The sequence below is a fragment of the Astatotilapia calliptera genome, chromosome 4, assembly GCF_900246225.1.
Source record: "Astatotilapia calliptera chromosome 4, fAstCal1.2, whole genome shotgun sequence".
NCBI classification, from domain to species: Eukaryota; Metazoa; Chordata; class Actinopteri; order Cichliformes; family Cichlidae; genus Astatotilapia; species Astatotilapia calliptera.
Genome location: NC_039305.1, coordinates 8,946,197 through 8,956,978, shown reverse-complemented (window position 1 = coordinate 8,956,978; position 10,782 = coordinate 8,946,197).

Genomic DNA, 10,782 nt, shown 5'->3' with positions numbered 1-10,782 from the left:
AAAAACTGTTACGGGTGAGTGGATGCTGTGAAGGGATTGCAACAACTGTGCTCTCTGTACAATCTGAAAATTCTTTGCTACGTTTCCTGTTGAAGCATGACAAACTTTGCAACGTGCAGTGAGATGTTTGTACTTCTGCTTCCTCAGCTCGCTTCTTAGATGTGCTTCGTGATCAGTACAAGAGGTGATGTTGAGACTGTGCCAACAAGTTAAGCACAACCCTTACTGTTTTGTTTTGTTTTTTTAATCTCTTTACTTAAAGTCTGTTGAGAAAATGAGCCTGACTGGTTCGAACCACCTATATTCTGTTAAATGTTATTACACTGATGCAGTTTTTCTCCTTTAGATAGTCATACTCTTTGTTGTTTTGTAATGCAATGCTATTATACTGGTTATAAACTATTACAAAATGAAGAAAAAATTGTGAAATTGGCATTTTAATTTCTACATTTTTAAACAACTTTTTTTTTCTATTGGGTTTGCTAGTATATTGTTTTTAGTTTAGATTTGTAGAAGCACCGTGTGTTACTTCATTAATGTGAATATGGTAAATAGACTTAAATTTTTCATTAAAATTTTTGTGGAGGAAAAAAAAATCACTGTAGATGTAACTTTTTTGTAAACACTGTGGTCGTCTTGAGCTTGAATGCTGTGTTTCAAAATTAAAGAAACCTTAAATGTAGTGCAGTAGGTCATCGCACTTCTTTGTGCTGTTGAGACAGAAAATCCCTCCTTACATCCAGTAGGTAGCAGCAAAACTTCACTGTAGTTCTTATAGACAACAGTTCAACTGCTCAAATATTTAATCAGCCAGTTACATGGCAGCGACTCAATGCATTTAGGCACGCAGATACGGTCAAGACGATCTGCTGAAGTACAAACCAAGCTTCAGAATGGGGAAGAACGGTGACTTAACAGACTGTTGCATGGTCTGATAATCTTATAGATTTTCTCACACGACCATCTCTAACGTTTAGAGAGAATAGTTTGAAACTGAGAAAATATCCAGTGAACAGCAGTTCACCAAATTCCTTCTTGATGCCAGAGATCAGAGAAGAAAAGTCAGACTACTTAAAGCTGATAGGAGGCAACAGTAACTTATTACAACTAAGGTTGAGAGTGCAACTGAGTTATGCACTCTCTGAACACTCAACATATGTAACCTTGAAGCAGAAGATTACAGCAGCAGAGGATCACACCAGGTAGGAAACTGAGCCTACAATTTGCACAAGCTCACCAAACTTGAACAATAAAAGACTGGAAAATATTGCTGGTCTGATGAGTCTTTTATTTCTTCTGTGACATTTGGATGGCAGGGTCAGAAATTGGAGTAAACAACAAAGTATGGATCCATCCAGCCTTGTATCAACAGTTCAGGCTGGTGGTGGTGTAATGATTTGGGTGATACTTCTTTGTGTACTTTGGGCTCCTTAACATCAGTTGAGAACTGCTTAACCTGAGTATTGTTGCTGGTCGTGACTATGCCTGCATCACGACAGTGCACCCATCTTCCAGTAGGCTATCACGCCATACCTCAAGCTCAAAGTCTCTTGGCCGTCCCTTGTACAAGACTAAAGACTAGGAAGGACAGAGCCTTTCGGTCTGTGCCACTAAGGCTATGGAAAAGCTGACCCCTCCAGCTCCATTTAGCTGACTCTGCAGAGTCTCCTGCTACTTTGTTATGTTATGTTTTAATGTGTGTGTGTGTGGGTGGGTTTGTTTTATTTGGGGTTTTTTTGGGGGGGGGATGTTTTAAGTCACAAAACACTGTTCAAGAATTATGTCTGTGAAAAGCACTATAAAAGTAAAGTTTTACATACTTACAAAGTTCAAATCATTGCAAATGGATTTCTTGAAAATGACAAGTTTGATGGACTAACAGTCACCAGATCCTGATCCAATAGAGCACCTTTAGAATATGGTGGAATAGAGGTTTGAAATTATGGATGTGGAGCCAACCAATCCACAGCGACTGTGTGATGTCATCACGTCAATATGGCCTAAAGTGTTCGAGGAATGTTTCCAGCACCTTGCTGAGTCTATACTGTGATGAATGAAGTTAGTTTTGAAGGAAGGAGTCCAACTCTGTACAAGCAAAGCGTACCTAATAGAGTGGCTGGTGAGAGCATACATCTAAATTGATGCTGTTTAGAAATTATGTTTTATGTTCACTTTGGTCTGTTTATGTTTTTGTTTTGTTTTTTTGGTAATTCTCTTTAAGCATCAAGTGCTCTCCGATGTCACTACATTTAATGTAAACATACAGCACAAACAAAACAGGATATGAGCTTGACTATTTTAAACAGCTAAGTTTCTCAGAAAATGTCAAGGCGATACTTTCATTTTCAGCCCCCACATGCTGCTGTTTTCAGAGACAGAGCTCTAAAATTACAGTACGCTGTTGGTGAACTTCGTGCAGCATTTAGCAGCTAAAATGGCGGGAATCCTTTGCAGTCACTGATGCAAAAATGACTCCAAATAACTGAAAATGTTTAAAATGTTTCACGCTCTTTAAAATGTGCTGATAAATCAGCTGGTTTAAGAGCTTTTTGGACCCTGAGGGGACATTTGTGAGAGCTCAAACTCCAGAAATTCATTTTAAAATGTGCTCCTCAAACTTCAAGTCTTCAAATCGACTGAAGTCAGCATTGAAGAGGAAGTGTCCTACTCAAAGAAATCTTTGGCAGGCAAAGTAAAACTCATGCAAACATGGATTCACCTCTGTTTGCACCATTTTGTTATGAGCTGTTGCATCTGTGGATGCCAAAAAGAAAGTCTTCATAGCAGTGACTGGATACTGACCTGATGCTAACTGTCTCCTGCATGTACCACATGTAGTATAGATAAAGCTATAGAATTTAAATTTACCAAGCCAATTATCAAAACTGGTAATAGTTCCATGAACCTTTGAGCAAGGCATATTACATGGTAGATACTATTGGAAACACTTCGAAAAAGCATAAACGGCACAAATAGAGTGGAAATCATCCAGAACAAAGGTTTTTTAACAAGGCTGTAAACATGTTTATTTCTGCTGCTGAGTTGTTGTAATTTGACATTTTAATTACTTTTGAGACAAACAAGATAAAAGATAAATCTTTGCACTTTAGATATTTTGGTAATGTCATTTTTATGGGTAATGTGTTATAACAGTCTGATTCACTCACTGACTAACTCTGTCTCCTAAAAATCATCAATTCAGTTCAATTCAACAGTATTTACATACAAATGAGCTGGACTGAACTGAATTAAAGGGGGGAAACCCCCAACAATCCCTTACGAGGAAGCACTTGGTGACAGTGGTGAGGAAAAACTCCCTTTGAAAAGGAAACCTCCAGCAAAACCAGGTCCAGGGAGGGGCATCTGCCTCTGGATTGGGGGGCAACGCTGGCCTCATTTTCTTCTTTTTCTTGCAGATTCTCCTGGAGTGTCTCATTTTGGGTCTGAGAATGATCTGGTTTGGAAATGTTGGACTCAAAGGCTGCCGCAGTACAATCTTCTCTTCTTCTGTTTGCTGGAGTTTGTTTTTGATGTTTGTGTTGTCCTGGTTTTACTTCTCTGCAATTTCCAGGTAGAAATTTTTTTTCCAGTTCTTGTTTTAAGTTTTGTGCCTTCAAATAATTTTTTTCACTAAGGGTCTCAATAGTGCAGAGTTTGACTCTGAGCTCTGTGATCTCACAGCGGACTTCCTCTTCCTGTTCTCTGCGTTTTGCAATTTTCTCTTCAAGATTTTTGAAGAGCTGATCGCAGAGTCGATTTCATCCTGCTGTTTCTTACATCGGATCTCCAACTCAGCTTCTCTTCTGCATTTTCTCTACTCCACTTTAGCTGCAGGCAAATCCAGTCATTCTGGGATTTGTTCTTGGTACCTTTGTGGTTTCCAGCTACCAATTTGTAGTGATTTGTTTGCTGCCCGTGCAGATAAACCTTCAGTTGGAATCTCAGCACAGGAATCTCATCTCTTATATTACATGGAGGTCTGTCATCATTGGGTAGAAAGTGAGCATTGGGCCAATGTTTGTGTTTCGTTGCATACTTTTCACGTGCCTCATCTTTATTCTAAAAGCTCACTGTAAGTCTGAAAGGGAAGGTTTACTAGATGTGAGGCATCCTATGAAGTACAGTTGGGAGATAGTAGCACTGATAAAAAGACAAGAGGTCAAGCTGAAGATCCCAGAATCAACAAGAAGATGATGGTAATTCACATCTTTCTGGTTTGCATTATAAATTTTAATTTCCAGAGTTATTTCAGTTACTGTAGAGAAAACATATGAGCAGGTTTGCCTCCTCCGAGGAATTTACAAAAATTATATTAAAAGGAATTGGCAGGAAAAATTTGTATTACCATTTAAAAAAAAGGCTGAGAGGGGTTTCCAGTTGCCTCATAAGTTACGGTGTAGATTTCCCTCAAAGCATAATTCAAGCATAAAAGCATCTGTTTCTTCAGCTAAAACGGGGGCGGCATGTCCAGCTAATGTGTAAAAATTACATGTGCCAACATTTTGAATGAAATGTAGAGGAGAAAATTTGAAGGTTTTGGGGTCATTGTTGCCTTCCTTTTGCAGAAGAGTCTGATTTTTTTTTTTTTTTTTTTGTCTCAGGTTTATTTCTGTCGCTATGCAGTAACATACGACAGTGTGGTTGTAGTTCAATGTGAGCTGAGGAGAATAGGCAGCCTTGTGTTTGTGACGTCTCTGGGCAGACAGCAGGCGAGAGGTCAGTGTCAGCACCGGGCCACTAGTCTGGTTTTGTCAACTTCCTTCATACCGCCAACCAGCTGCTGTTACCCCGTTTGATACTGCAACTGATCATTCAAGAACAGACAAACAGACTTTTGTATTTTAAAAATACCCCTTTTTTATCTTAAAACTAGCTACTTTATTTTAATTCTTTAACTATGTGTCACATTTGTCTATCAAAAATGTCTCTTCTTAGTTTAGCCTACTGAAAAACAGTTGTAATATTCAGATTCACTTTTTCCCCGAATGATAAATGCCAAGATTACATCATCTCCCGGGCTCCTGCTGTTTTTTGTGCGGGCTGAGCAGTAAACAAACAAAGCACGATGGAGGCAGGGAGGTTTTCACAGCCCGTCTAACACAGAGACGCAATTGAAATTTCACACAGCCTCACTGTCGAGGAAATTGAATTACACTGCTTGTTGCTGGACTGGAGGAATGCATTACTAATGCTTTGAGGTGACGAGCTGAATGGAGAAGGGGAAGGAGGAGGGAGCAGTTGGGGAGGGTGAGACTGCACCCTCTGACCCCGCCCCCCCAAAACCCTCAGACAGACACTTCCTGAGTCTGCTTGGGCTCTCTTCCAGATGGTCGGACCATGGCTTTCCTTCTTCTCTGCCTTCTCAGTGCCAAGCAGCTGCATGACTGACGGCCAGGAGACACACAAGAGTTGAACCTCACAAGGCAATTAAGACCTCCATTTAAAAGTGCACCAGTGTAATCAGCCTAAACCTCAGGGCTGATATTGCCCCTCTGAAATCTTTCTGGCACATCCTAATTCAGCTCTTATATCAAACAGCAGGCATTGAAAAAAAAAAAATAAGAGGATAAGCAATTTTAGCAAAGAACCCCAAAAAAACCCCCAAACAGAACTTTATTTGAATTTATTTTTTCTTGACTTTCTGGAAGCATCAAGTTTCCATTTGGCAAGTGAAGTTGATGATAGTTACACACAAAATACCTCTATCAGGGTCAAGTTGGGCTCCGTCTGTCGGCTTTAAATGTTGACCGCCATTCACTCTCTTACATACACCATAAAAAAGAAGGTTCACCCTCTTTCAATTCAAAGGTTTTATGCATTAAGATATAAACTTTTAGAAATGCAATGTTACAAAGTTTCTTAAGTTCATTGAGGCTTGCAGGCATTAATTTATGCACAGATTTCTTAAGACCCTGCTAGCATTGTGGTACATTGAGGTCTGGCCATTGCTACACTCTGTTATACATTTGCTGTTGTGCTTGGGATCATTGTCCTGTTGCATGAGCCCGTTTGAGCCAAGCTTACCTTGAATACGTTGGTATACCAAAAAGTTCACGATCGACTCAGGTGCCCCGCTCCCGTGGCTGCAATCATCACTGCTACATCTTATTGTCTGACAGTATGATTTGTTTGTGCTGTGTTTGGTGTTCTGTAAATGTGGTGCTGTGCATTATGGACAAACATCTCCACTTTGTTCTCGTTTCTCCAAACGCCGTGATTCCAGAAGTCTCGTTGTTTAATTAGAAGCTACAAGTCAAGTTTCAAGTCAAGGTTTTGAACTCAGAACAGCTGCTTTTATTCAAAGTAATGCAATAAGAGCAGTGAGAGTGAAGCAAGAATAAAAAAATATGTGTGCTGACTAACTAAATGAGGAGCAACTGCTTACTAAGTTCAGTAAAATAAAGGCCTCCTCACGTTTGTCACAGCAATACAGTCATGTCACTTTTGTGGGTTGTTTTCTGTGATTGACTCAAGGAATGAATCTCAAGGAAGCTGACTTTTTGTGATGAAAGACACTCATCGGAGTAGAAAGTTGAAAAATGTTGTTGGTATATTTGAATATTTGAAAAATACACACAACGGGGTTAATGATCATCATTGTTGATATGCAGGCTAATTAAAATAAAATAGTAGAATCTTTTCAGAAGGTTTGAGAGATGATTAATGAAAGACTAAAGTTCCACACACTTTTCTATTGACTGTGATTTTAGTGAAATCACTTTTATTTTACAATTAGATGGCGTCAATTATGCTGCCTTTGTGGTCACAAACCTAAAAGATGATGACCCACTGGTGTTATTTTAAAATGTGTTGTACATCCTAAGATTATCATAGCTTTTGTATTTAAACTACAGCTGTTAGTGGCATAAAATGGAAAAGTTCCATGTAATTATGAATGGTTCTCACGCTTTGCCATTTCTCATCTTGTCATCACAGTATAGTTGAGGCAAACTCTACACGTGAGCACCGCCGTGTCCTGTCACTGCTTTGTTGCTCAGCGGGAGTGGAGGAAACCGGGCGCCTGGCTTGTCCCTTTTGTGGCAAAGCTCCGAGGGAGGCTGCTGCGTCCTGAGAGTCAGCACTCACATCATTCACACCTCACCTCCTCCTTTGTGCACATCACCCCAAGCAGTCAGTGGGAGCACGTAGCCGAAGAAAGATTTATGGAGCAGGCCATTTATCCATGTCCTTGCTTTTCCCCCCCCTTTTTTCTGAGCCCTGCTCACTGAGATGCTTCACGACTTTCTCAAAGTTTCCTTCCTGTTCTTCTGTGTGAAGAATTTGTCATGATCCAGTGGTTCACCACCAACTCCAAAGAAAAAGCCCACATAAGACATTTAACCACATGATCTCATCTAGCAGCCAGGACATTAAAGTTTTCTTATTACCAAGGTTACGAGAAACATTCAAAAACACCGTCTAAATGAGGAGAGAGTCACAGTTTTTGCATTCAGACACATCTAAAAGGTCTTTTAGTGGCTTTGGTCAAATATTATGAGCATAATGTAAAACCTTTGGTTGCTTGGTGAGAGTGTTCCACCAGCTGTCCTCCACATAAAAGTCTGGTGCATATCAAACCAAAAATATCCTTAACAGTTGGTTACCAGAGTGTTGCATTGTTATGTGGAGATGAGTTATCAGTGCCTGAGGTCATACACCAGCGTTTGCACCCTCATTTGCATTTATGCAAAACCTCTTTAACCTTTCATGCAAATGACCTTCAAACAATAAATTTACATAGCAGTACCAAATAATTAAAAACCCAGCTCGCCCGTGATAGACTCGAGACCTGTCCAGGGCTTACTCTGCCTTTCGCCCTCTGACAGCTGGGATAGGCTCCAGCCTCCCTGCGGCCCTGAACTGGACAAATGGTTGAGACAATGAATGTGTAGATGGATGGATTAAATCACCATGCAGAAATGTAATGTTAGCCATGTTATTTTAATGCAGAGTTACTGAAATCAGTCTTTTAAGCCATGTATATACACGTTGGGTCACTGTGTGAAATGTAAATTTAAAGACAATGAGTGGTACTAAAAAAGAAACAGGAGGAGGAACATTTTAGAGTAAACTGACAACAGGTCATAACATAACATGGAAATCATTGCATAGGTTTAGGAACACTTCCAGAAAGCTTACCGTGCCATCAACAAATGCATGTTTAAGCTAAAGAACAAGCTATGTGTGAACATGGTACAGAAACGCTGCAGTCTTCTCTGGGCCAAAGCTCATTTAAAACAGAATGAGACAAGGTGGGAAACTTTTCTGCGGTCAGACGAATGAAAGTTTCAGATTCATTTTGGAAAACATGGACACCGCATCCTCCGGGCTAAAAAGGAGCGAGACCACCATGCTTGTTAACGGGACTCGGTTCAAAAGCCTGCAATTCTGATTGGATGGGGTGTGTTAGTGCCCGTGGAATTGAAAGCTTGGACATCTGGAAAGTCAGTGCTAAAAGGTATATACATATTTAATGTTCCTGATGTTTATGAACTGTTGCTTAAAAAAAGAAAAAGAGAGAGAGGATGCTAAACAGTGGTAAATCAAATTCAAACAAGCTTGTGTTTTTCTTGATATGATAATAAAATATGGTATACGCAAATCCTCACATTCTGTTTTTATTTCCATTTTTCTAAAAATTCCAACATTTTGGGAATTTGAGTAGTATGTAAATCCAGTATCTTTTTAGATGTCATCATCTTATCCATGTTTGTAAAGCTGATAACTCCTGATCAGCTGTGCAGCCGAATGAGAAAATGAGCATGGCACTTACAAACCATCTGTTGAACATTTCCAAAACATCATTACACTGATGCAGTTTTCTTGTTTGGGGGAGCTGTCATATTCTCGTTGCTATGTGTTACCCAAGGCATATACAAAGTGATGGGTTTTAACCTCGTCATTTTGTATTTTTAATCTTATTAAAGTCAGTCTTTCTAACACTTTTAGTACTTTAAAAATCATCATGTTGAAAAATGTGACCTTTTTCTCCCACGAGCAGCACAGTAACACGGAGAATATACTCATTTTAATTGTTCATTATGACTGTTTTACTTGTCTGTCTAACTTTTATAAACTATTTACATGTCTCATGCAGTATAATCTAACTGTATTGATTACTGCATGTCAAACACTTTAGCTGCTTCAATAAAGGATCAGAAACTAAATCCTGCGCAAACAACCAGGGGGCCACAAGCCAGTGTACTCCTAGTGCTGGTCCCAAGCCCAGAATAATGGGGAGGAGGGTTGTATCAGATCTTAGCCAAATCAAATATGAAGAAATGAGCGTTCCATACTGGATCGGTTGATGCCTGAGCTAACAACAACCAGCACTGGTGTTGGTGCTGATCAGCAGGCTCCCATTGGAAACGGTTCTATTGTTGGACGGAGTTTGGACTGTGACTTGTATAGGAGAGAGCTGGCTGATATGATGAAGACCGGGAATGTAGATGTATAAATTATACGTACAGAAGACCAGGTGGAAGAGAATGAAAGGCTAGAAGCATCCAAACGGTTCGACCATGATGGAAGTAGGGGTGTGGACAGGATTAGGAAAGAGGATGTCAGAGGGACACTTCAGGTTGAGTGGATTAGACATGGAGGAGGGAGAGTGGACACAGTAGACAAAGGATGCTGAAGATTTAGCTGCTGAGTAAGAGCACCACAGAGGAGGTTTATGGATGTAGAGAAGAAGCACATGCAGAGAGTTGGTGTGACTGAAGAGAATAAAACAGAGGCACTATGGTGACCTCTAAAGGAAACAAATGAAAGAAGAAGATGGCAGAGTACAGTAGAGTATAAAGCCCAGATACTGATGACAAAATTCCAACTAAAATAAAGAAATATAATTACAATTTTGTAAAAATGTCAATGCTTAAATTAAACAAGATTTCTGTTGGAAATCAATCAGGACGATTATGTGACTTTTTTAAACATGAGAGCTGAGATAAGATTTCTCTACAAGCTGGTTTTCCTCAACATTCCTCAAGCCCTCCACTCGAGTGCTGCTTAGTAAGTTCAAGTCGTTCCATTGCCAGGATATGTGATACCTGGATTATGGTAAACTCCCAATTTAGGATGGCCTATAGAGCACATGCAGAGCAGGATTAAGTTCTGTGCCAGTTGTTGTGAGATCTCTCCGCGGGCCCTGTCCCGCCGCTCCTAATCCTGCAGACAATGCAGGCTGTTAATTGGAGACTGACTGATATAGCAGAGGAGAGTCACGAAGACAATGTGCGAGTGGCCTGCGTCGCTGTAATCCTCTACACTCTGAGGAATGTCCCTCTGTGGCAAGCATCCATACCTCACCAGATCTACTCCCAGCACCCCTTTTCCATACACACACACAAGGGGTTTTCCATTCTACTGACAGTTACAGTGTTGTTAATGAGTGAAACACGAGGAGGGGAGCACCTTTGCAGAGTTGTGAAATTTCACATTTTCCTCTCAAAACACTGATTGGAGGTGTAAAAAAACACACGGGGGTGTTTGTGTTTTAAACAGACTGTTAACAGGCTAATTCAAGTGTTTCCGTCATTCCAGACCTGTGACACTTTTAGATCTGAAAGATACTGACATCTCTTCATCAAAAACCGAATCTAAATACTAATGTGTATTAAACAAACCTTAATTAAATAAACTATCAATGCTGTCGCACAATGACAAAGAGTAGAAAGATCCCCAGGCTTTAGCTAACTTTACATTTCTTTTATTCCTATTTTAGATATTTTGTGTCTCTTAAGTCATTTTGAATTTTGTTATATTTCTCTTTGCGGCTTCTTT